The 24437-nt window shown below is 44.2% G+C and overlaps 2 long non-coding RNA genes across 2 annotated transcripts in view; both read left to right on the top strand.

The window, feature by feature from the left end:
• The window catches only part of LOC148164751 (uncharacterized), an 89819-nt gene extending 68807 nt beyond the window's left edge, over positions 1 to 21012 (top strand). Inside the window, exon 3 of the long non-coding RNA XR_015767936.1 lies at positions 20938 to 21012. This is a non-coding gene — a long non-coding RNA (uncharacterized LOC148164751). The remainder of the gene's footprint in view (positions 1 to 20937) is intronic.
• Positions 21013 to 22360: 1348 nt separating this feature from the next.
• LOC114211666 (uncharacterized) overlaps positions 22361 to 24437 on the top strand; it is a 32813-nt gene continuing 30736 nt past the window's right edge. The window contains exon 1 of the long non-coding RNA XR_003609812.2: positions 22361 to 22708. This is a non-coding gene — a long non-coding RNA (uncharacterized LOC114211666). The remainder of the gene's footprint in view (positions 22709 to 24437) is intronic.

The raw sequence follows: 24437 nt of genomic DNA, 5'->3' as shown, positions 1-24437 counted from the left end.
CAAGCAAACAAAAACACCATCTTTTCCATCTTTTATGAGACTCTAGGCAAGGTGAGTGGATGAAGTTCTTTGTGGGGAGGGGGGCAAGCTTGAAATTTGTATGTAACAATCTCAGGGTTTTTCTTTTGTTTTTTTAAGATTTTAATTATTTGAGAGAGAGAGAGAGAGAATGAGAGATAGAGAGCACAAGAGGGAAGAGGGTCAGAGGGAGAAGCAGACTCCCTGCTGAGCAGGGAGCCCCATATGGGACTCGATCCTGGGACTCCAGGATCATGACCTGAGCCGAAGGCAGTCGCTTAACCGACCGAGCCACCCAGGCGCCCCAACAATCTCAGGTTTTTTAAGAGATGGAGAAATGGAGGCCATATGCTATAAGTGAGGGGTACAGGAGGTTATTAAACCTTTCTGGAGAGTTGCAAAGAAGTAGAATTTCTACTAAAAGGATGCTGAGCAAGGGCAAGAGAAAGATGGAGCCTCTGTCCTGAAGCTCAACTGAGGAAGACCGTGAATTTGGGGCAGCGCCCATCTTAGCTGTTGGGCGGTGTTTTTCCTCCCTCGTTTAATGGGTTGGGAATAGGAAGAGAAAGGCAGGTTGTGGTATTTACTCAGGATTGGAGTTTTGCCACTGAGGCACAGTGAAAGTCCAGGGATGCAAGGCCACTGGTGGTTCTGGTGAGATAGTGGTGGCAAGCCACAAGCCTGAAAACAGGCTCAAGAAGCTAACAGTAGTTCTTCTGTCTTCTTGTTTATCCCGATGAAGCTCAAGGGAAAGAAATGACCTCAGAAGCAATGCTGTGTATCTTATTATTATTTGACAGATTAGATCCCATTTTCATTTTCATTCCAATTCACAATTATGAAAAACAATATATTTAACTTCAAATGCCTCCTTGTCCATGTCCTGGTGTTATGCATCAGCTTCAGCTTTTGGGAACCCCAGAATCATTGGATGACCTCCCACTGCAATCAGAGGTTTCCCCAGTGACTTGGGGGATAGCATGGTGTTTATGTGCTTTTAGCAAGGGATGGGGGAACATTTACCCAGACCTGCTTGAGGGGAGGCTATCCAGCTCTACATAGAAATGGCGAAAGAACGATCAGGAAGTCACTTAAACAAGCATTTGTAACATGTAGTAGAAAATGAATCCAGCTCTCCCTGTCCCCCTCCAAAATAAGAATACAGCAAGAGAGATAAAGAGATTATTATTATTTATTTTATTGTATTTTTTTTAGAGAGAGAGTGTGAGTGGAGTGCGGGGGTTGCGGGCAGGGGGAGAGAGAGAACCGTGGAGCCCAATGCCGGGCTCCATCTCATGACCCTGAGATCATGACCTGAGCTGAAACCAAGAGCCATCCAGGCGCCCCTAGAGATTATTTTAAAAAACAAAGAGGCTGGGCTGTGGTCTAACAGAAGTGAATTGGCTGGATGGAAAAATAAAGAACATAGTGAATGAGGTTGTGGTGCTACCTTAATTTAATCAGGACCATCTTGCTGTGGATAGAGAAAGAGCCCACACCACTGTGGATGTATCACAGCCAATTCCTCGGGAGGCCAAGAGGCTCTGAACAAGTGCATTCTGACTTGTCTGGCAGATATTTGGAAAGGTCTTCCATACTCATCAGGTACAAGATAAAAAGTTTCTTGACATGGTCTCTCCCATTCATTAGCCATGGAGACATGTTTGGGTATCATCCTAACTTTGGACAGAAGAGAATTGAATTGAAGACCATAGAAATGTATTGCTAAAAGCAGAAATGATATTTGTATAGCACGTTAACAAAGGAATTGCTCTTGTTACCATGTTTGAGCCTCACAAAAACTCTTGGTAGTGGGTTGTTATTCTGAATAAAAACAATCTCTTATGTTTCTTAGCTTGAAAATATACTTTTTTATCATATTAATTAAATGGTATTTCTCGATTTCTCTTCTTGATATTTCTAAGGCATTTTTATTTCACTCTCCTCCCTCCTAAAGCCTTCACAGATTTCTAGAATTTAAATCTCTCATGCATGCTCAGACAAATCATTGTTCCAGCCTTATCTCCTCACCTCACCTCCTTGGAAATATATTCCTGTCTCCTTCCTCCTCCAATCCCATCCTTCCCTTCCTCTTCTCCTGACTTTTCTGCTCTTTCCAAGACCCCATCCTAAACTTGAACCAGCTCTTAAAGGCCTCACTTAAGTACCATCTCCTTAAAAGAACCGTTCTTGCTAATACATTCAGTTGTGACCTCTTCCTTTTCAAGGTTCCCAATATACGCGCTATCTTTGTTTCAATGACTGTGTCTTAATGACATCTAGTGAAGTAACTTACTAGATTTTAACTTCTTGAAAGGCTGTGCCTTTCTTCTTTTTAATTCAGAACCCAGATCAAACATCGTTTCCCGTGTGAATTCTTTTCCACACTTAGTCCCCTTCTCTGCCTACCAGGTACTTTTCTACGGTGCTCTGCACAGGTGCGCTTATCACATGGTATTGAGATGGTTGCTTTTGATTTTTATCTTCCTTTCTAAGTTGGAAGCAACTTGAAGGAGCATAGCATAGTGGGGAAGCTGCCAGACCATCTGGGTTTAAATTCCAGCTGTGCTATTTACTAGCCATGTGACCTTGGGCAAGCTACTTAGCCTCTCTGTGCTTTAGTTTTCTTATCTCTGAAAATAATAATCGTGGCTACCTCATAGAGTTGCTGCAAGGATTAAATGAGTTTTAACATGTAAAATGCTTATCAGACAGTGAGCAATTATAATTATTGTGCTTTATTGTCCTTTGTATTTTTATTGACAAGTGTGGTGATTAAAGTAAGCAGGCGTACAGCCGGTGTTTGTTGAACGAGTAAATGAATAAATAAGAAAAGGTGCATATGACGTTTCTTCCTAATAGTTCTCAGAGTCAAAGATAGAATGTCCTCTCACCCATAGGTTTCCCACAGCAATTAATAGATTTGTAACAGGTGATCAATAACTGTTCGGGGAGCATATTTTATCACTATTAATCCCGTGACGGGCAGATTGAGAACAGTAAAAATAAATTATACAATGAATTAGGCTCATATCAAATAAATGGTCACACAGGATTTTACATTAAGGTTGTGAGAACATTTCCCTTTTGTTTTAAAGCTCCCGGTTGGGAAGATTACTTAACCTGCATGGTTGGTTTTAGCCAGACTCTAGCTCTCTTAGTGATGGGGATGTCCACAAGTTTAGATCTCAGCCAGGATCACAGAGGGTCTAGGACCATGCAGGGGAGAATTTTGACACTGAGGGTCTGTAGCCCCCAAAGGGTGGATGTGGACCCCAGACCTGCCACTGGGGAAGGCGGACAGAGCCTTGTAGCAGCTCCACACAAAATCTGGTCAATCCGGACTCTGCACTCCGGAGCAGGGCTTCCGCTGCACTGAGGCTTCGGCTGCACTGAGGCTTCGGCTAGGAAGAGTGAATCAACTGAGGATTTTGAAAAAGTAGACCAGAACAAAACAAAACAAAACAAAAAAACCCTTTTGGGCAGATAAATCAGGCAGGCACTGGGCTACTGCACAGCCCAGCAAACATGCACCTTCGTGTCAGCCACCACACTGCAAAAAAGCAGGGCACCTGTTTGCTCAGCTAGAAATGCTTACAAGGGCGCCTTCCCCTCCCTGCCCGCCTTTGTCACTCAACTTTCCTACTTCTGTGTTGGAGAGGTTTCTTTCCCCCTCCCCTTGGCTTTTTAAAGTAACATCGGTGGAGCAGCTAATGAGGCGGTGGAAAGCAAGCTGGTCCGTTCTGGGTTGCTAATGACTCCATTCCCGGGAGCCTAATCAAAGATTTGTACATTTAATTGCTGTCAAGTCAGCTCCAACCACCTGCCATTTCTGCAGCACCTGAGCTCCTAGCTCGGTAGCCCCTGTTTCTAAATGAATCCATCACCATTTCTAAAGGCCAGAAAGCCAGGCTGCCAGGCAACCCGGAATGGGGTATATCCTGGAGGGCCGAGAGCAACAGGCCTCGCGGAGGTGTGCCTGATCTAACGGTGCCGGCATGGGAGGGACACCTGCACTTTTCTAGGGTCAGACTTCGGTTTCTAGGGGGAAGGGAGGGTGGGTGTGGTGAGGACGGGGTGGGGGAACAAAGAGAGGAGGGAGAAGGTGACATCTGATCACATTCTTCCAGAATCTATTGATGCTTTTATCCTGAAGGATGATTTAATTTGCATCCCCAGTGCATGGTTGTGCCACGGATCAATATTTGCTAGGCATCCTTTCCGATTAAAATGGTAATTGTTTTAGTGTCTTTCCCAAATTCAGGGTGTAGTTGTCCCCTGGGCTTTTTTGAAGATTTGGAGAATGAGAAAACTATTACGCTGGACCTGAGTTCAACCTAATGGGAAAACAGGCTACCTCATAGGGATATAAATTAATTGGGAAAGAAAATTATGTTTAGCTTGTTTTCTAGTTGCAATAAAAATTCTTTAAACACAGGTACTACACTCTAACGTTCTTCTCGCTTGTCAGGTATATCAGGTGTACCTAGCATATCTGATCTTTTGGGATCAGGCTCTGGAGTGGTGGTTCTCAAACCTGAGTCTGCATCAGAATTACCTGAGGGACTTCTTAAAACTGGCTTCAGTGCCCCTCCCCCACTTTCTGATTCAGTCTGATGTGGGTGGGGCCTGATGATTTGCATGTCTAACAAGTTCCCAGGTGATGCTTATCCGGTTGGACTGAGAGAACTTTCTCAAAGCCTCTTGGAAATACCAATCTCACTGTCTGTGGGTGGATGAGATTGTCATTTACCAAACACTTGATCAGCTGTGTCTGCGTGCTAGTAACTGAGTTGGCCATGGGAAAGAGGCACTGACCCGCACAACTCTTGTGGAAGAAGAGAATTCTGGGGAGGAGAGTGGGGGGATGGGTTGGCCCGGTGATGGGTATTAAAGAGGGCACGCATTGAATGGAGCACTGGGTGTTATACGCAAACTTGGATCACTACATCAAAAAACTAATGATGTACTGTACGGTGACTAACATAACATAATAAAATTAAATTTAAAAAAAAAAAGAAGAGAATTCTTTTTCAGCTTCCCATCCCAGGCTCACGTATGATGTGTAAAGGAAGAAGACATACTGGGCCAAACTAGTGGTTGGGCAGGTACATACGGCGCTTTGCCCTACTGACAGGTACCCCTCCCCCCACCCCCAAATTCCTTTAGTTGGAATATGGCTACTTTTATTTGGGAATTCATTCTCCCTTCCCGGTCTGTCCAGCCCTGAGGGGCTTCCCAGTGCTCAAACTTAGTGTTATGGGCAGCCCTCCCTCCCCTTTGGTTTAGCAGACTCTACATCAAGAAGGACATATTGTTAATCAGATTTATAAATAAAACGAAGGTAAATATTGTCAGACTATGAGCATTTTTTTCATACCCTGCCAAAAAAAAAAAAAAGAGGGAACTAAGGTTATTTAGGTTGATAAATATTCATTCATGGTCCCCAGCTTGCCATTGGCAAATACTTGCCCTAGGCAACTTTGGAACTGGACCCATTTTTCATTATTGATTAATAATGGCGAGGTTTTCTTTTTTATTTCCTTCTGAAAGAAATTTGCCAAACTTGAACCAATTTTTAAAAATAAGTTAGAAGAGCCAAACACCTCCATCATTTCACCACCGCCTAGAACTCCTTGACCTTGACCTGAATTTCTAGCTTAGGCACTTATGACCAACCGGTTGATCTGGTGAAGATGTGGCAGTGACCAGCTGTGTCCCACAGCTTTCTGTTACTTGTTTTCTTGTATATTTATTTGTCTTCCTCCACTCCACACAGTTGTCACCATGTTCCAGACACATGCACACTTGTTTTTTGATTTCTTCCTTAGTGCTTCGTCTATTTATATCAGGGGACCCTGGAAAGTGTGCAAGATAACCTTACTAGAAAGCTAAATTAATTCTAAAAAGCAAACACCATATGATCTGCCAATCAGTTGGGAAAATACTGTTAATTGTTATTCACTGCCCCAAATCTTTCCCTAGAGTGCCTGAAATCACAGAACCGAGGTACATTTGCTCTCCATTCACCTTTGGAATTTAGATCTAAATGCATCCATGATCTGAGAAGATAGAACAAAAAAAATAATTGCTCTCAGTCTGACAAGACATATGTACGTGCATGTGTATGTATTTTCATGGAAAAATTAAATTGGCAACAATCTTGATGGAAAAATCAATGCTCTTGGAGTTGAGAATTCCCTAGGAGCAAAAACGGCCCTAATTAGGGGTCTCCTGGTTTGGTTGCTTACTTACAGCTGAGCTGAAGCACCCTTTTCTAGGAGTATCCTTCCTTAGCCAGAGCCCCTTCCCCACTTGGGGGACTGCTTTGACCTTCCTTCCTCCGTGTTGCAATTATTCTGTGCCCCTGTATTAGCCCTTGGTAGGTAGCCTTGGGGTTGTCTGGTATGTATTTGTCTTTCAATATGACTGCAAAACTCTGAGGCCAGGTGCAGGATATATTCATAGTGGGTACCTTGCTGCCTCATACCATGCTCGGCATCCAGTATGTGCTCAATAAATATTTGCTGTTATACTTGAAGCAGTTTCAGGGCTTCTAAACACAACTCCTGGGGCGCCTGGGTGGCTCAGTCATTAAGCGTCTGCCTTCGGCTCAGGTCACGATCCCAGCTTCCTGGGATCGAGCCCCGCATCGGGCTCCCTGCTCGGCAGGAGGCCTGCTTCTCCCTCTTCCACTCCGCCTGCTTGTGTTCCCTCTCTCACTGTCTCTCTCTGTCAAATAAATAAAATCTTTAAAAAAAAAAATGTAAACACAACTCCTGCTGATCATTTCTACAGAATTTTTGGTGTTTACTTTAATCCTGTAAACAGGATTGGGGCCAAGTCAAGAGATGTTTTATGATCTGCCCTTGTAACATACAGTCCAGGCACAGACATCCTCAAAGGTTAACTTGACCGAGGGATGGGGTTAAAAGCATTAGGTTGAAAAGGCAATTGGTTTGCTTTATTTCACTCACAGTTCATGCGCTTGCTTCATTCCCACGGGTCCCATAAAACCCAGAGCCATGGAAAGTAAAATGATCAGGAAGCTCATCCCTCTTGCCACCATATTTCTCCTTCCTCCTTTTCCATGTAAGCTGGAAAGCTGCCTTCTGCTCTGCTGTGGGACAGACAGACTGACTCTGGTCCAGAGAGGCATTTATTATCACCCTGTACACCTTGCCAGGAACACCGTTCAAAACGGTCCCCTGTGGCCTGGGACAGAGGTCTTTGCTCAGCTCAGCCTAATGCTCACATTCCCTGCTTCTGGATTAATCTTACCAGAGTATTAATGTAAGTAGTGAAAGAAATGGAGAATGGTCTCCTCTGGAAACTTTGACTTTATTGCGGGTGTGACTCACTTTACCCCAATAGCTGTGGTCCCAAAGAGCTATGTGAAAAATTGCATTTTTAGAAGTCTAGTCGTATTTAAAGTGCATTACACTGTATGTTAACTAACTAGAATTTAAATACAAATTTTGAAAAATAAATTAAGAAATAAAAACACTTCTATCTTCATGAAAGAAAAATACATAAGTAATAAAATAAAATCAAGAGGACTAATATAACACTGTATGTTAACTGACTGGAATGAAAATAAAAATTTGAAAAGAGTAAAAATAAAGAAATAAATCCATAAATCCATAAATAAAGTGTATTACTAAAAGAAGCTGGCCATTTAAAGGAGGTTTTAATGAATATTTTCCAAGTCTAGACTTTACTAATGCAATATTAATTCTGAGTCTCTCTTCTCTGAAAATCCAGATTTCCACCAACTAGTTTGCTGCAGGCAAGATGCTGTTCAAGGTTGGTTGCCTGTGGCGTGGGGATGTATCATCATGAATAATAATTAATATTCAGAGTCCTCTAAGGCCCTTGCCCTTGAGGGATTCAGCTTTTCCTCTGTCCTGCTGACTGGGGAGTGCCCCTCCCTGCCCATCTCCCTCTTACCCCCTTTGGGCTCTTCCTCCAACTGGATGAACAAAGGAAAAAACAAGGGGAACAAAGGAAGAGAGGCCTTTGCAATGTTCTCCACTTCATTCTGAAGGTGTGGGCCTGCTGCCAGAAGGTGGTGAGCAAAATTGAGACATGCAAAAAAAGAGAGAGGAAAAATCCAATCTCCAGAGCATCGGGTAGCAATGGGGTGGACTGAAACCGTGGACTGAAACCTCCTCTGAACTCTTTCTTCTTTCTGACGCGCGCCCTGACTGAGAGGGGGACGCAGCGTGATCTGTAGCAGCGCACACACAGCACTTGTCACATTCTGTTCCTCTTCTCCTTTCTCACTAACCCCACGTTCAACGTTTCGGGGCCTCCCGCTCCCATATGGGCACGGGAGAACCCCGGAAGGTCTTTAAGAAGGGGTGCGGTGTGAGGGCGCCATCCGCTTCATGTGACTGTTCTCGAATCACACAGGACTCTGTTTTTCAGTTAGGCGGTGTGCCAGAAAGAGAGGAGAGAGTCTAGTCAGGATATTTAGCTTATCAGTTGCCACTGCAAGAATTTTCCCTGCTATAAACTTCCTAACATTCTGACCCTTCTGGTTTGAAAATTTCCAAGGCTGTTCCTATGCCAACGAAAAACATTACATGATCTGTGTTTCTTGTGCAATGTAGCAGTGGGGTCTATGTTACCAGGAAGACATGTGAAAGGTGTGATTTATTTCCCATTCTTTTACACAGAGTCGAGTGATTTCCGATATCACAACAGAACTCTGTGAGACACTGAAATGCTCCTCCAGACACCCAGCTACCCTGTGCCTCCCCTGGGTCCCTTAGAAGGTGTGTGAGCCAAACACTCCCAGATACCTGGGCCACATGGAAAAGGGCAGACGGTTCACCTCAAAACTCCAAATATCTGGGTGTTTTCAATTGTGTAGTCACAATACTTGAGTGCTGCCCTGAATTACACAATTATACATTGGATGCTTGGTTTCAGGCAGCTGTAGTCTGACTATTCTGGATAAAACTTTGATATTTACTTTATGTCTCTTTTCCAGAAACTTACCCTAATTTTTATCTTTGCAGTGAAAGAAACGCTTCTATCTGTCTCGACCAGGCTGTCTTTTTTTTTTTTTTTTAAAGATTTTATTTATTTATTTGTCAGAGACAGAGAGGAGGAGAGAACGGTAGGCAGAGGGAGAAGCAGACTCCATGCTGAGCAAGGAGCCCGCTGCGGGACTCGATCCCAGGACCCTGGGATCATGACCTGAGTCAAAGGCAGACGCTTAACCAACTGAGCCACCCAGGCATCCCATCTACCAGTCTGTCTTCTTATTTTGATGGTGGGCTCTCTTTGGGATGAAGAGCTTAACTACCATTTAAATCATCACCACCACTACCACCACCAACCAACCAAGAAAGAAAGCAGGAAATCAGAAGCCCCAGGGCCCAGCGCTACAGTCCACTGCCTTGTTGTGATCTGGCTAAGCCATATGCTCCAGCTTCTGCTTATTCACTTACATAACAGGGATGATAACCCTCATTCTGGAAACTTCTTAGAAGGATTCAATGAGATGCTGTTCAGAGGCACTTGGAAACTATAGGTACACTGCATTATATTTTTGCTAATAGGTCATTCAGGCTTTCAGCCTTTGCTCTAGAGGAGGACCACTGACAGCCATGTACCCTCAGCCACTACGCTTGGCTTTTATTCTAGCCATCCCTTTGCCATCCCAACCCCCATTATCAATAAGTTCTAGAAAGCGACAAGTTTGAAATGCTGTTCCCACAAGGGCCCTCTCTGTGGTCTTTCAGAACAGCAATCAGCTTACCCTGCTGGGTGAATATTGCTCACTCCTGACCTCAGTTAGCTCTCATTTTAACCATTCTCAATTAAAAAAACATCTACCTGAACATATATCAGGGTTATGAGCAGTAAAATCTCACTTAGCCATTTGTTTGTTTGTTCTCTTTACAAGATATTTTATATTAAAATTCGTTTTGGTCAAGTTTACTGAGGCATACTTTACATTGTAAAATTCACTCTTTTTATTGTACAATTCTATGAGTTTTGAAAACCCATACTCTGTGTGCCCACCACTATGATCAATAATATCGAGATCAGTTCTGTCATCTCTCAAAGTGCCCCTTTTGGAGGTCAGCCTCTTCTTACTCCAGCCCCTGGCAACCATTGATTGGTTTTCTGCCTCTATAGTTTTGCCTTTTCCAGAATGTCATACCAATGCAGTCATACAGTATATGGCCTTTTGGGTCTGGCTTCTTTCACTTATCATCATGCATGTGAGATCCATCCAGGTTGTTGCATGTATTAATAGTTTGTACCTTTTTATTGCTTAGTAGTAAGCAGTAAAGTAGTATGGTACTACTACACTGTAGTAAATAATACAATGCATGGACTATATTCATTCGACAGGTGAAGGACATGGAGATTATTTCCATTTCTTGGTGGTTGTAAGTAAGGCTCTAAGCACTTGTATAAGATATTTTGTATGTACATATATTTTCATTAGACATTTGGTTTTAAGAGATGTATATAAGTTTAGTTCCAGATGAACAATCAGAGATTCAAGATTTGGGGGACCCCCTAGGGAGACGAGAGAGTATATTTCCTTCCTGAGTCAGTCAGGCCCAGACCTGTCAGTTAAACGGGGGCTAGATGTAGCAAGAAGCTATTATTATTTTCACTGAGGATGCTTGTAGACTAGAAATGAAAACTCACATTATTTTTCTGAGCCCCAGGGGAAGAACATAAGTACATGATGGCAACCATCAATTTAGTGGGTCTAAGGTTGTCCAGGTTATTAAAGTAATATTTCCTGGGTTTTGGCAATTCCCAGCATAGGTCACCTGCTGAAGACTATAGAGCCTGTTGGTAGACTGTTGACCAACAAACTCTTTGGGGTCATTCGGGTTGAATAAACTCTCTTTTTGGCTAATTTAGGGGGAAAACCATGGTTCTTTGTTGAAGTAGTTATATTGGAATCTCTACTGTGCACAGGATGCCGGGGTAATTATCACCCCCCACTGAGGATTTCAGGCTTAGCCCCAGCTGTCTCTCCTGTACCCATCAAAAATAGGAGGTCGGGAGGAGTTACACCCAAAGCATTAAGAAAGCTCAGCTAAGCTTGGACTCTCACCGCTTCTCCCCCACCACTCCACCTTACCACCCTCGGGCTCCTGTGTCCCCTAACCCCTCGCCATTAAATATTTATCTCCACTCAGGAGACAGGCTTACTGTGTGCTTGCCCCTGTGAAGCCCTTGGGTGAGGGTGGGAGCTCCCAGAAGTGACTGCACTAGGGAACAATCTGGCCTCTGTCACCTAGACTTCAGTGGGGATGAATTTCAATGCTGATAGTGCTAGAATCATCTCAGGACAATTTTTTTCAGGGAAGAGCTGGGTAAAATAGCTAAAATAAAATTTAAATAATACATAATTTTTTATTTAAATAAAATTTTTTTTTTTTTTTTTTTTTTGCTTAGCTAAAGTACAGTGTATAACAGTCTTATGTTCTCCCTTTTACGCTTGTGGAGTATTTCAGCTTATCCGTTTGGGCTGACCCTATCTGAAATGTTATTTCAATGAGGAAATGTGTTTGGAGTTCTGAACAACTAACTTACAAACAGAACTTCAAATACAACCAACCTATAAACAATCTGAAGAGTTAGATCTATCACTGGCCAATTTATCTAACTCCTGGTCTGGGGTTGATTAGTATCCATGTTGGGAGGCATCCCATCATCTGAGCTCTGAGTTTCATCAGTACCGCTAATTTGCATTGAGACTTTAACAATACTAAGGATAGTAATAGCAATAGTAATAATAGTGACAAGAGCTAACTTTTTATGAGTACAATGGCTAAGATAATAGGAACGAATTTAGCACCGTAAGTGGTTCCAAAGGTCTGGAACTTGCAATGGGTAGGGTGTTCGGTGGAGCATGAAGACATACACACACACACACACATACATACATACATATATACATACAACTGGGAAGCAGAATCAGAGACTAATCAACTCTAGTGTTGCTATAGGGCTTTACTGTAGGGTTTTATGGAGGGAAGGCTTAATTCCATTTTGGGAATGACCATAAAGGTGAGACTAGAGGGTAATCCGTTATTGGCTATGGCAATAATCCAAGAATGAATAACAAAAGCCTCAGGACAGACAGAAGGCAGCAGACCCAAGAGGCTATTTTACAAAGACACACTCACCTGGGTTTGTTTGGTAACCAATTGAATGGGAAGACGAGGGATATGTGGGGCCTGGTTTCCGGCAGTTGGTCAGTGGTTCTATTAATTAGAATAGGACACATAAAAGAAAGAGCTAGTTTGAAGAGGAAGGAAGCCAGATTTGGTTTTAGATCTGCCATGGAAATTACCTGGAACCAATTCTGGCTTGATATAAGGAAGATCTTCCTAATTATTTTAATCTATACAGAAGTGAGCTCCCCATCACTAGGAGTATTCAAGCAGAGGCTTGTATGACCATCTGTCAAGGTTGCAAAAGGCGTTTCCTGTATTGCATTGGAGGCCAAAGTAAACAGCCTTTAAAATCCTTTCCAACTTTAGGATCCTATGATGCTCTAAGAGTAGAAAAAAAAAGGGGGGGGCTATTTATTCCATACATTGTTGTAGTCTACTGACAGATTTCAAATACCACTGTGACATTTACCATGAAATAAAAACAAGTAGTGAAAGGGGGTGGTAAGTTAACCGCACACTTTTTGTGTGCATATTGATAGCTATACATTTACTTTATATACATTTTTTATGAGACTGTTCGTATCCAGAAGTTTGGTTGTTGCGTAACAAATCAACGTTCAGTATCTGGCATACTTCCCGATGTCGGGGGCTCTGACATAGCCCACTCTCTCCGTGCGGGTGTGTAAATGCGTGGTTATGTGTGTGTAAATAAAAAGAAACCATGACTTACACCTAAATGATTACTATTTTCCATTTGGTGCAGCATCTATTCTATTACTGCAAAGCAGTCATTTATAAATCTTTCACAAGGCAGCGATTTGGAGGAGAGTTAAATATCAATCTAAGTATAACATCAGTATGTAAACAGATTGATGAATTGCTCTACTGCTAGGATATAAACCATATGGAAGTGCGAATAATGCTCTGAGGAGCTGCAGATAATTTTAGCATTTTGTGAAGACGGAGGAGAAGATGGAGCTACCCTCCCAATTCTGTAAACTTCTCAACAGTCTTCTGTTTTCACTCTCCAGGCTATATGGGACAATTAGCATTGTGAACCTTAAAAATATAACCGGCTAGATCGTTTTCCTCCTGAGGCAGGATTAATGGCCTCTTGTGGGTGTGAGTGCCAGAAAAGCCTACAGAAATAGGCTGGGGAGGATGTCTTACCTTGAGGGGCAAGCTCTGTTATCAGTTCCCTCAAATACATACAAGATTAAGGTTCCAAAGCACTGAGCAGGTCTTCAAAGGGATCCACAAAGAAAAAAAAAAAAAAAAAAAAAGGCTAAGAATCCTTTACTTTTCAAGTGGTAGGAACAACACTAGAATCCAGGCTTCCTGTCTCTCAGCTCTGAGCTCTTTTTATAAAATGACACTAGCTTCGCATACTAAATCCCGTGATGGCATAATACAGTTTCTACTTTGCTGCAATCATGAAAAGTTCTCTCTTTCTCCCCAGTTACATAAGTGGATCCTTCTCTGTGTCTCATTGCAGATATTGCCCTGCACTCATGCTGAGGGTAGATGGAATTAAGTGAAGGGGTCCTGGGGATTCTTTCATGATTTAGGGAATTTTAGGCTACAATCTATGCAGTCCGAGTCCAGCAGATGAATTAAGCCATTTTCGGCTGACTTGAGGCACAAAAGGCAGCCAATGTGGAAAACTACTTAATCCTTCACTGAATCTGGGTTCTGCAAATCTGATCTGAATTACCACGGGAGAGAGAATTTTCTGTGGAGCCCTCAGAGGTGAGCCATGGGGATTAGTAAAGAAGGCTCTAAGAATTGCAGTCGTTTAGCCAAGGAGGCAGAGGGTGGATACGGAAACGGCTGCCAAGTTTGCACAACACTGTCATGCGGGGAATTATGGCCTGCAGTGTCTGAGCACGGAGGAGATGCGCTAAGCCTACAGCCCCGGGCCTTCGCCTCAGCTTCCGGGACCCTGTGGACATCATGCAAGCACTTGGACAGTGAGGTGGCCTTCCTCTTCAGAGGAGCAGAATAGCAAGGGGAGCCCAGTATTGGGGGCAGGCTGGCCCTGTCTTCCCGAGGGCAGGAGAAGGGTCGCCTGCGTGCCCGGCTGGGCTTGGAGCAGACCCTGTGCATCTGACTCCAAACTGGCCTTCTCTCCCTCAGGAGGGCCTCTGGGAGGAAGACGGGGACGTGACTGGAGCGGGCACCATCATTTTCCTGCATTTCCTAGTTCATGCTGCTGGGGGTGGGGAGGGCGGGTAGACTCCTCATGATTTTTTAAATAAAACACACGGCAGTGCTCTGATTTAAAGTGTTTTCCTAATTTTCTTTATAGTCAATGTCTTTTGCCACCAGATGTGATAATTTGTAACCTCATTAAGTAACGACCCCAGATTGTCTTGTTGAACCTTCCCTACCTGGAGCCTGGAGAGTGGTGCTCTTCGACAGCCCCTTGCAGGGACAGGCACAAGGACTAGGAACCCAAAGGAAATAGCCCTTCTAAGAATGAGTGTATCAAAACGGGGCGAAAAGGGGCGCCTGGGTGGCGCAGTTGGTTAAGCGTCTGTCTTCGGCTCAGGTCATGATCCCAGGGTCCTGGGATCGAGTCCCGCGTTGGGCTCCCTGCTCTGCGGGAAGCCTGCTTCTCCCTCTCCCACTCCCCCTGCTTGTGTTCCCTCTCTCGCTCTCTCTCTCTGTCAAATAAATAAATAAAATCTTAAAAAAAAAAAGGCGGGGGGAGAAAAATGTACACACATCACCTTGAGTGGGACCCGGTAGGGCTTGGCGCCAAGGCCAACCTTGCAAGGTTTTAGTGAAATAAAAGAATATAAACTTATCGGACCGAAGGGGCTTTGAGTCCAATGGATTGAGTTAAATGGACTGACTCCTGGCTCTGTAAGAGGACAGGTGATGGAGGAGGGGGAGGAAGAGGGGAAGAAGGAGAACATACTGTAGCAACAGAGGACGCCAGCGTAAACTTTAGGGCACTACAACCCACTGCGCTTCCCCCTAAGGGAGTTCCTCAGTTTCACTCACTACCTAGACATCGGTGTCCTTTCTTCACTGCAAGTGCCATAGTCAGAGGCTATCCCAATGAGGTCAGCTGCTCCTTTAGGCACATCACCTTTGGCAGAAATAGCGAGTATTTGCTAATGCCCGACTCCGGGTGGCAAGTCCACATAGATCAAGCCCTCGCCTCAAGGCCATCTCCCCACTGATGACCTTTGGGGCCCTCCTGCTCAGCTTTTCTGCTTTGAGAACTTCCTAGTGAAGTCCCCCTTATCGCTGGGAAAACTTGACCTCTAACACACAAAGCCTGCCACAGAGCAGGAGGAACGGAATTCTCTGCCGTTAAAGTCAACTTGGCTTTGCTTACCTTTGAAATGGAGCATTTGTATTTTGAAACTGTTTATGAGAAGTTCTCTGAGTACTGACCTGCAAACACAGATACCAAGAAACTCTGGGGCCAGAGTGTCCAAATAACTGGAATAAGGACGATTGAGTTGAAGAGAAATAAAATCTGGCACCAATGGTCTAGGCTTTTGAATTCTCCAGTGGCAATCCTTCCCTGGCTTGGTCCTTTGTCCCAGGGAAAAGAGCACAGCGTTTTGAAGGAACGAAAGTGGATTTGAGTCTTCACATTGCTGTTCAGGAACCGTGAGAACTTAGGTATACTGCTTTGTTAGGGAAGCTAAGCTTCGGTTTTATCAGATGTAACCGAGGACGGCAGCAACTACTTCACGTGATTTTTGAGGGGATTAAATGAAGTAATAAATGCTTTCCAAGTACTTCATGAGTAATCCCCCCATTTTATAGATAAATATACTGAGGTCCAGAAAGTTTAAGTAACTTGCTCAAGGTAACACAGCTGGTAAATATCATATCCTGGAACTTGGGTCAGAGTAGGTGGTCAACGAAATTTCAGTCAAAGTGAGATTAACGTTATGTTACTATGATTCTATCTTCCCCAGAAATTTGCCTTTTGGGCGAAAATAACCATAGTTGCCCTTTAACATTTTCACAAATTGCATTAGGCTCATTTTTCTTCCATGAGACATTCTTGGAGATAAAAAGGAGAAGGGGGCCCCTGTTGTGTGTGTTCTCTGATCCTTGCAATGTAAAAATTATAACAGAATTAGTCTGGAACTATAGACATAAATTGAGGAAAACATCAACAAACACAGTCCTTAGTATCGCACTTTGCAAATAGTACCTGTTCAATAAATGCATGTTGATTGGGTATTTAGAAAGATTAGTTCTCCGCTATTCTGATAGAGGGCCAACCAGTCCTGGAAAAGAAAACAGACAATTCATATGGCTTCAAGTGTCCTCCTCTGTCGGAAAGTAAACACGCATAGAGTTAGGACAACAGGGCTGGAGTCAATGAGACACTCTAGGGATGACAAAATCACATCAGTTATTTTGGAAAATGGAGTTCTAGACACTTGCCACAGCACCAGATGATGTTTATTCCAACAAGAAGATTATTATAATGCATCTTTTGAATTAATTTTTTCCTCTTACAAGGACACTGTGTCAGATTCAGCTAGAATAAACTAAGGCTAACTGCGCTCTCCAAATGGTAGTTGCTTTTCACTTTCAAAAGCACACCTATAACTTTATACAATACCTTTCCGACCAGGTCCTCAGGACGACGGTGGGGAACGAATAGAGCAGGTGTTACTATTTGTGATCTTTATGGGGTGGGGTTGGGGAGCTTGCGTGTCACGCATGCATCTAGCAAAGTGGTTGCTGTACAAACAATACCTAATAAATAAACAATAAACAATAGCTCTCACTGAGTGTTTTACTGAGTGGCAGATTCTCCTGTAGGACACATTTCTTTAAGGGGAGTTCACCACACCTGATGCGTGGGTGAGCCTGCCACTCACCAGCTGAGTGACCGTGGGCAAGTTACTCAAGCCCCTTGGCCCCGATTTCATCATCTGGAATATAAGGAATAATAACAGGGTAACCTGGTAGGGTTGTTGTGAAGATCACCTGAGTTGATACATATGCATAAAACATTTGGAATAGTGCTAACATGCCTGAATGCTCAATGAATACTGGCTAGTATTTGTATTTATCTCAGAGTAACCTCTTTCTTTAAAAAAAGATTTTTAATTAATTACTTTTTTTAAGATCTTATTTATTTATTTGACACACACACACACACACAGATAGTGAGAGAGTGAGCACAAGCAGGGAGAGCAGCAGGCAGGCAGAGGGAGAGGGAGAAGCAGGCTCTCTGCTGAGCAGGGAGCCCGATGCGGGGCTTGATCTCAGAACCCTGGGATCATGATCTGAGCCAAAGGCAGCTGCTTAACTGACTGAGCCACCCAGGCGCCCCTCCGAGTAACCTCTTAAGTCACTGGGGGAGCCAAGATTTGAACCTGGGCAGCCTGGCTCAAGAGCCTGTGTCTTTAATCACTATTTATTTTGAAAGAGTAACCAAACAAGTGAATAAGTAACCTAGAGTCACTCTGCAAGGTAGTAGCCAAATCCAGGTCCCCTGTCACTCCCTCCCCACACCGTTGTAGCCCTAGATCAAGGCTGGACCCCGGCAAGGGCACAGATCCCCTTTTGGGAGGAAGCTGGGTTTCATGCTCCCCTTATTCATGGGTTTCATGCTTCCCTTTTCTCCTCAGCTCTCACCTCCTTCCAGGCTGCAGAGCCTGCTCATGCCTGTGCACACAGTTAGAGGTACACCCTTGCTCTGCAGATGTCTGTTCATTTGGGTTTTAGTGGTAGAGGACTGGATTCTTTGGCTCACTGAAGGAGAAACGGACTGAGTGAGCACAACTCTATTAAGTGGTGTTTAAATAACACTCTCTGGTTTACAAAGCACTTTCCTATCCATTTTCTCACCCGATCATTGGACGTAGATTAGAATCTGCACTTTTGAAGCAACCCAAGCGCAGAGGCATCACATGACTTGTCCAAGTGGCAGGGCTGGCAAACTCCAGAACCCAGACTTTCACCAGGGTCTGCCAACTCCAGATCCCGTGTTCCTTCCTTGACAAAAAACTTGACCCTTTACACGGAGGGAACTTTGTCCGTAGCCTTGTCCTTTGTCCTGGGCCTCAGAAAAATTACTTTGTGATATTTCCAGTGTAGATTTTGATCTTCTTGGGAAAGTTTTGGTTTGAACCTTCATGAAGACAGAGGAACGGGACAAGATGAACTCCCAGGTCACATTTATGGCCGTGAAGTCTGTGATTCTTTTCCAGGATTTTATGAAATTGAAATTATTCACTTGGAATGCTTGGTACAGGAAATATCACAGTGGCTGTAAAGAGCTATTTATTTGGGACCATCTAACCATGCACTGTGATTGAAAAATATGGGAGAGGGAAAGGGGGCATCGAGAAAATTATCTCATTTATTTCACACACGCTAACATCTTATTCTGATGTTTTATTTCAAAACTTTTGTTCACAGCACTCTTCCACATAAAACAGTGCTCTCTGGACCCTCCCCACTTCATCATGCTTCTTTCCCTCATGCTCATAGAGATTGTTTTTCATTTTGAACCCAACTGCTTCTTTGATTCTGTAGCAAATCGTCCTTCTGAGTGTGTGGCATAATTACTCCCGTGGCAATGGGCTCAAGTTAGAGACAGGCCATTATGTGAGCCCACAGCCTGAGCGGAGAGACAGGAGCTAAGAGTTCCTTTTAAAACTGCTATCCTTAATAATAGCAGGACAGAGGTAGAAAATTACTGGCATTATAAATTGCTTTTTCCATAAGGGTTTTGTCCCTATCTCTTAAAAAGCTGTGCCACACTGAGAAAATTTCTCTATGTTTTTAATTGTAGATAATTTTGTGTAAGAAAAACCTCCCAGTGAAAATGGTCTAATGAAATGTGCTTAGTTTGGCTTTGGCGAGGCTCCATGTCATCCTAAATGAGTGCCTAAAACACACACACAAACAATATTTGCTATTACCTAAAAGTGTAACCGATAATTTGCATCAAAAGCAATGCAAGAAATTGAGAAGTGGGGGTGGGCTCCTAAGTGGAGCTCCACTTACGTAGAAGAGTGGCCATAAAGGAAGTGTGGTGTGCTGCCACCCAGCGGTGAGCCACATGAGACTCCTGACTCCCGGCATCCCTCAATTATCCGGAACCCAACCGTGTCCCTCTGGAAGATGGACGAGAAGCCGGAGGAAAGTGAAGAAGACTCCAGGGCTGCCAGTGTCACTGCCAGGAGCAGACACGTTCTAAAGCTTATGGGCTTCATGCAGAGAATGGCACAATCAGGACCTTGTTTATGTGTTTTTAAGGCACGATTCTCCCATCCAAGTACTAACCAGGCCTGACCCTGCTTATCTTCTGAGATCAGACGAGATCGGGCCCGTTCAAGGTGGTATGGCCGTAGACTTTTAAGGCACGACTCTAACACGTTTGGTTTTCAAAACCTACTGCACGTTAGAATCAAATAATTAGCGTGGAGAGAAAAAGCCAGTGAATATACTTGGTTCTTCATACATATTTATCTTATTCTTACAAACACCAGGATCAACCAATGTTACCCTGGTTATGGACTCATCTTAAGGATGATAAAACAGATCCAGAGAAGGTCAGTCAGCCAGTGAATGATAAAGTCTGTCTTCTCATTTTGTGAGGATTCTGTGACCCCGAAGCTCATGTTTCTTCCTCTTCTTCCTTTCCAAAGACAGGCACGCTGAGGAGTAAGCCCCAATGGCAGGACAATGGCCCGAGACAACATGGAATCAGTACTTAAAATTTGCCACACTCTGGGAGGATCCCTCACCAGTTCCCAAATGCATCTGTTTTAGAAGCTAGTCATCACGACTTTGCATCATCAAGCTGTCCAATTGCATACAACCTTCTCTGTACAGGCAGGAGGGAGCATCCTGAGGGGGATACAGGGCGTTGGATTTGGGGATCCAAGTGTAGCTTTGCCTTTCTCTAGCTGTGGGAACTTAGGCATGTTACATCACCTCATTGTGCCTCTGTTTCCTCATCTGAAAAATTAACATAATTATTCCACCTACCTCATGGAGCTGGTTTTGGAGGATTAAATGAGGCAATTCGTTAAAGCAGTACCGGAGGCTCGGTAGCCATGGCATATCAAGCATAGACATCTTACAAACGTAAATGCTCAAAGTCTTCAAGGACTAAATCCAAGTCCTCATTTAAATGGCTTATCTGTTCATTCATTCATTCAACATGCATTTGCTAAGTACATATTATGAGCCAGCAGCGGGTAGCCGCTAGGTAAACAGATATAAATAAACTACCACTCTTCCCAACTAGGAACTCACACATGTAAACAAAAAACTGCCACGATGAGGGGGATGCTGGGAAAGCATTTCCGTGGGAACACAGATATGGGAACATACATCCTACCTCGCCCTGGAGAGGTCAGGACGGCTGCTCAGAAGGAAGGTGCCATGGAAGGTGAGGAGGGAAAGGGCCTTGTGCTGGAGGACGCAGCATGTATAAGCAAAGATTGAAACGAAGGAAGAGTGGGTGATTTTGTGCGTCGGGGGTAGGGTGTGTGGGAGGGGAGCAGGAGGGTATGAGGCTGAGGAGGCAATATACATGTATATTTGTTCTAATTACATAATACTGAGAAAACTGATTCACTCAGGGGACTCGTTGCAAAAGGTAGCTGCTTTTTTTTTTTAGAACTCAATTTGCAATCCTGGGGTACTCCGCTGATTTGGAAGCTTAAGAGAGAAGAAATAAGACATGTTTAGTTCCAGTTTAAACTTATTATCTGCCAACATCTTACATTTCTTATCCTAAAAGTCAGATGAGAAGCACCACGACCCTAGGATCAGTGCTAAAATGATGTGTAACACCTTACTGAGCTGTGACCTGGTCCATGTCCACTTGTCACTGCCTGGCTGTCAGGCTGGATGAGAATGGGCACCGGAGACTCGCCTGGCCCATGAGTGAGCACTCTGGTGAGCCAGAAAATGCCTTGTGTCGAGCAACTGACACGAAGTAGATAGGTAGGTTCTCAACAAATATTAGCAGATTTGAAGAAAATCATTCTGGCTGTTATTACTACTCTAAACTTGAGTAAAAAAAATTCAGCAAGTATCCAGGTATAAAAGTATATGTGGACCTCGACAGCCGACGCCATGTTTTATTTTTCCCTAGGCCCAGCACCTGGCCCATGGTAGGTTCTTCATTGACGTTTATCAAGTGTTCACTAAACATCTGGATTTGGACATCGCCAGAGGGTGCATATGGTAAACAAAACCCTCCGCCCCGGGGAGTGTGTATGGAGTAGGAAGACAAGGCCTGAGACAGCACCTACAGGACATCAGCATGAACGAGGACCGTGCAGGCATGGAAGCAGGTGAAGAAGACAGAGAAAGTGCCAAGATGGTGCTGAATTTCCCGGTAAGCCCCGGAGATTGGATTATGCCATGCCAGTTTGTACTGTGAGAATTCCTTTACCACATTCTATACCCACTTGACAGAGCTCCCGTTGAACTGACTTTTCACTTACTTTAACAGCCTATAAAAAGGAACAAGCCAGCAGTGTTCACACGATTAGAGACAGCCCTTTTCAGGTCTGAGGACTCAAGTATAAAGTCTCTCCTAGTGTCATAAAACTACATATGGAGGACAGGCAGGCCAGGGCTCCTGTGGTTTGCTCTTCTATTCCTCATCCTCCTTTAGGCCTTAACCTGAAACTCTCAGCTGGCTCCGTTTGGTACAGCAAGACTTACTCCCTTTACTGTATCAGTAATGTAATGGTGATTCATCCCACATTTTGGGAGGACCTCTCGCTTGGAAGGAGTTGGTTGGACTCTAGAGGATTAGTGGGTTGAGAACCAACTTCGTTCAAATTGAAGGCATTGGGCTCTCTTATGAGGCTGAATCATACAACCCAATGGAAACTTTCCCCATCCTGGGAGTCATTAATGTGTCATAACCCATAATTTAAAAATTATTGGGTGTTTAGGACTTCCTTTCTCACTTGGCCCACACACCCTTATCCTCACACACAAACTGAACCTTCAGAATATCAGTGAAGGAGGAGGTCCTCCCATCACCTCCTGTTGGAGCAATAACACGAGAACAGACACAGTCAAGAACCATCTACTCTGGGCTCCTAAGGAGGGCAATCATTTTTGCCCCCCCTAAGTCCCTATGCGCGACTGCTACTTATTGTTCTCAAAATCTCAGCACTTTTTCCTCCTGGCAGGCCCTGGGTGACTAGTCAAAATGAAGTCCTCCTCCCAGCTTGGCAGTTTGCTTCATCAAAGGCCAACCCACAAGGGACACCTGCACAGTGAAGTGACAGAGGCCGTTTCTCTGAGGATGGACGTCAACCTTGTCAGTGTTTTACAAGCAGAGCTGAATTTCTAGGTGCCCTCCGCATGTGAGCAACTTTCGGTTTCTAGGTTTGCTGTCAGGGGTCAGGAAATGGCGAGGCGAGAGAGACGGGGTCTGGTGTTTGCAACAGCCGCTCAGCTTCATGTCTGAAGGATGAGAGGTGATGCCAGGACCAAGGGACCAGTGAAGACAAGGGGAAGGATGACAGAGAAAGACGTTTTTAAAGGTATCATCCCCTCCATGTCACCCCCCCCCCGTACTTTTGCGCATCCTGCTGGCAAATCTCGATGTTATGTCGATATTTAATTTTATCTGCAGAAAGAAGGGAAAATAGAGCTCGCTAGACATTTAAAGGCAGTCATCTGTGTTTCTTATTTACTTTTAGATAAGCAACATACCCACATAATTTACTCTTGATAAAGACTACTGGAACTGCTTGTTTGCCAAAGACATGTGACTTTTAAGCCGTGAACAGTTTGAAATGTTACCAGAGCAAAACTCTTAATTCCTACTTGCCAATCCCCATCACACACGTGCGCACGCGCACACACACACGTATTTATAGATGTCACCAATAGCCTGTGCTTGCATCCGTTCTTGTTTAACCATCTGCATGTGCATATGTTGTGACATTCAGTCAAACTTTGTTCCCTGCCAGCTCTACTGTGGTCCCCCCATGCCCTGGGGCTCCCCCGATTTGCTCCTCCGCCCACTGAACCCCATCACCCTCCAGAGGGTTCTGTACAAAGGAGGAGGGTCTTGGGGGCATGCACCGCAAGAACGTGATGGCCCGCGGGACAAAGACATCTGTCTGACTGCTCCACTCATTTCTGCCCCTGACCTCACAGAGGCCTCAACTGGATCAGGCAATTAGTATGGTCAGGATAAATGCTGCCCAAATTAATGCAATTACTCTTCAGCGCAACAGAAAATATGGTTATTATAGTGAAGGGACCTGTGTGAGGAATACAGGCTCCTGGTCAGCGACCTGCCAACATGCTGCCGAGCTGTGAGGAGCAGCGAGGGTGCACGTGAGGATGACCGGAGGGGATGGGGCAGAACCCTACCTGCTCCAGAGCGTCAGAGGCAGGCTTGATGTCTGGCCGCAATTGCCTAGAGGCCCCTGTCTGATGGAGACCTGCAGATAATGGGGACATCTCTGTTCCCCAGGCTTGGAATTGAGATGTGGGGGAGCCAGGTTTAGCTGTTCCATGAGAACAATGAATTATTTACCAGATCCTGGGGAGAAAGGGATGAAGTATGAGTGACAGCAACCAGAAGAGAGGGAGCTATTTTCCAAAATTACAGTTTTAAGGGAAATTTCTTATTTATCCTTCTTAACTCTCTATGACAAAATTGACAACCAAGAAGACAATGTAGACACTAAATCTTTTTCGAAAAGACTTTATCTTCCCTTAACTGCTATTCCTCTCACCACATTTAATAACCAGGACTCTGATTCTGCATTCATTCTGCATTCACTGTTGGCCAGCCACTGTGCAGTGCTGTTTAGGGGGGCCAGTTCCTTTTAACCTCCCAAGAACCCTGTGAGTAGAGGCCTTCATTACTCCCATTTTATAGGTGAGAAAAATGAGGTTCCGAGAGGCTGAGTAACCACCCAAGGTCACATAGCTGCAAGTGACAGTAAACCCCAGTGGGATCTGTTGCTCTCAAAGCCCTTGTTCTTGACCATTATGCTGAACTTCCCCTTGGCCTTATTTCCCCAAATCTTTGTTGCCTTTCCATGCACCTTTTCATGTCACCGAAGAGAGAGGTATTCCCAAACATTCAGAAGTACACCGGACACACAAGAACCCATCTCCGCATGGAATCATATCATTCTTTCTTAAAAAGCACAGGGATTAAACACACTGAGCTCTGGGTTCAAATCCCAGCCCTGCCACTTCTTGGCTGTGTGATTGGGAAATCTCTGTTTATCAGTTTCCTCCTGTGTA

This window comes from Eumetopias jubatus, unplaced genomic scaffold (genome assembly GCF_037043125.1).
Source record: "Eumetopias jubatus isolate StellerSeaLion01/CBP00866 unplaced genomic scaffold, mEumJub1_p1.0 scaffold_3, whole genome shotgun sequence".
NCBI classification, from domain to species: domain Eukaryota; kingdom Metazoa; phylum Chordata; class Mammalia; order Carnivora; family Otariidae; genus Eumetopias; species Eumetopias jubatus.
Note: the sequence above shows the minus strand (reverse complement) of the source record. Positions and strands in the feature narration are given on the sequence as shown.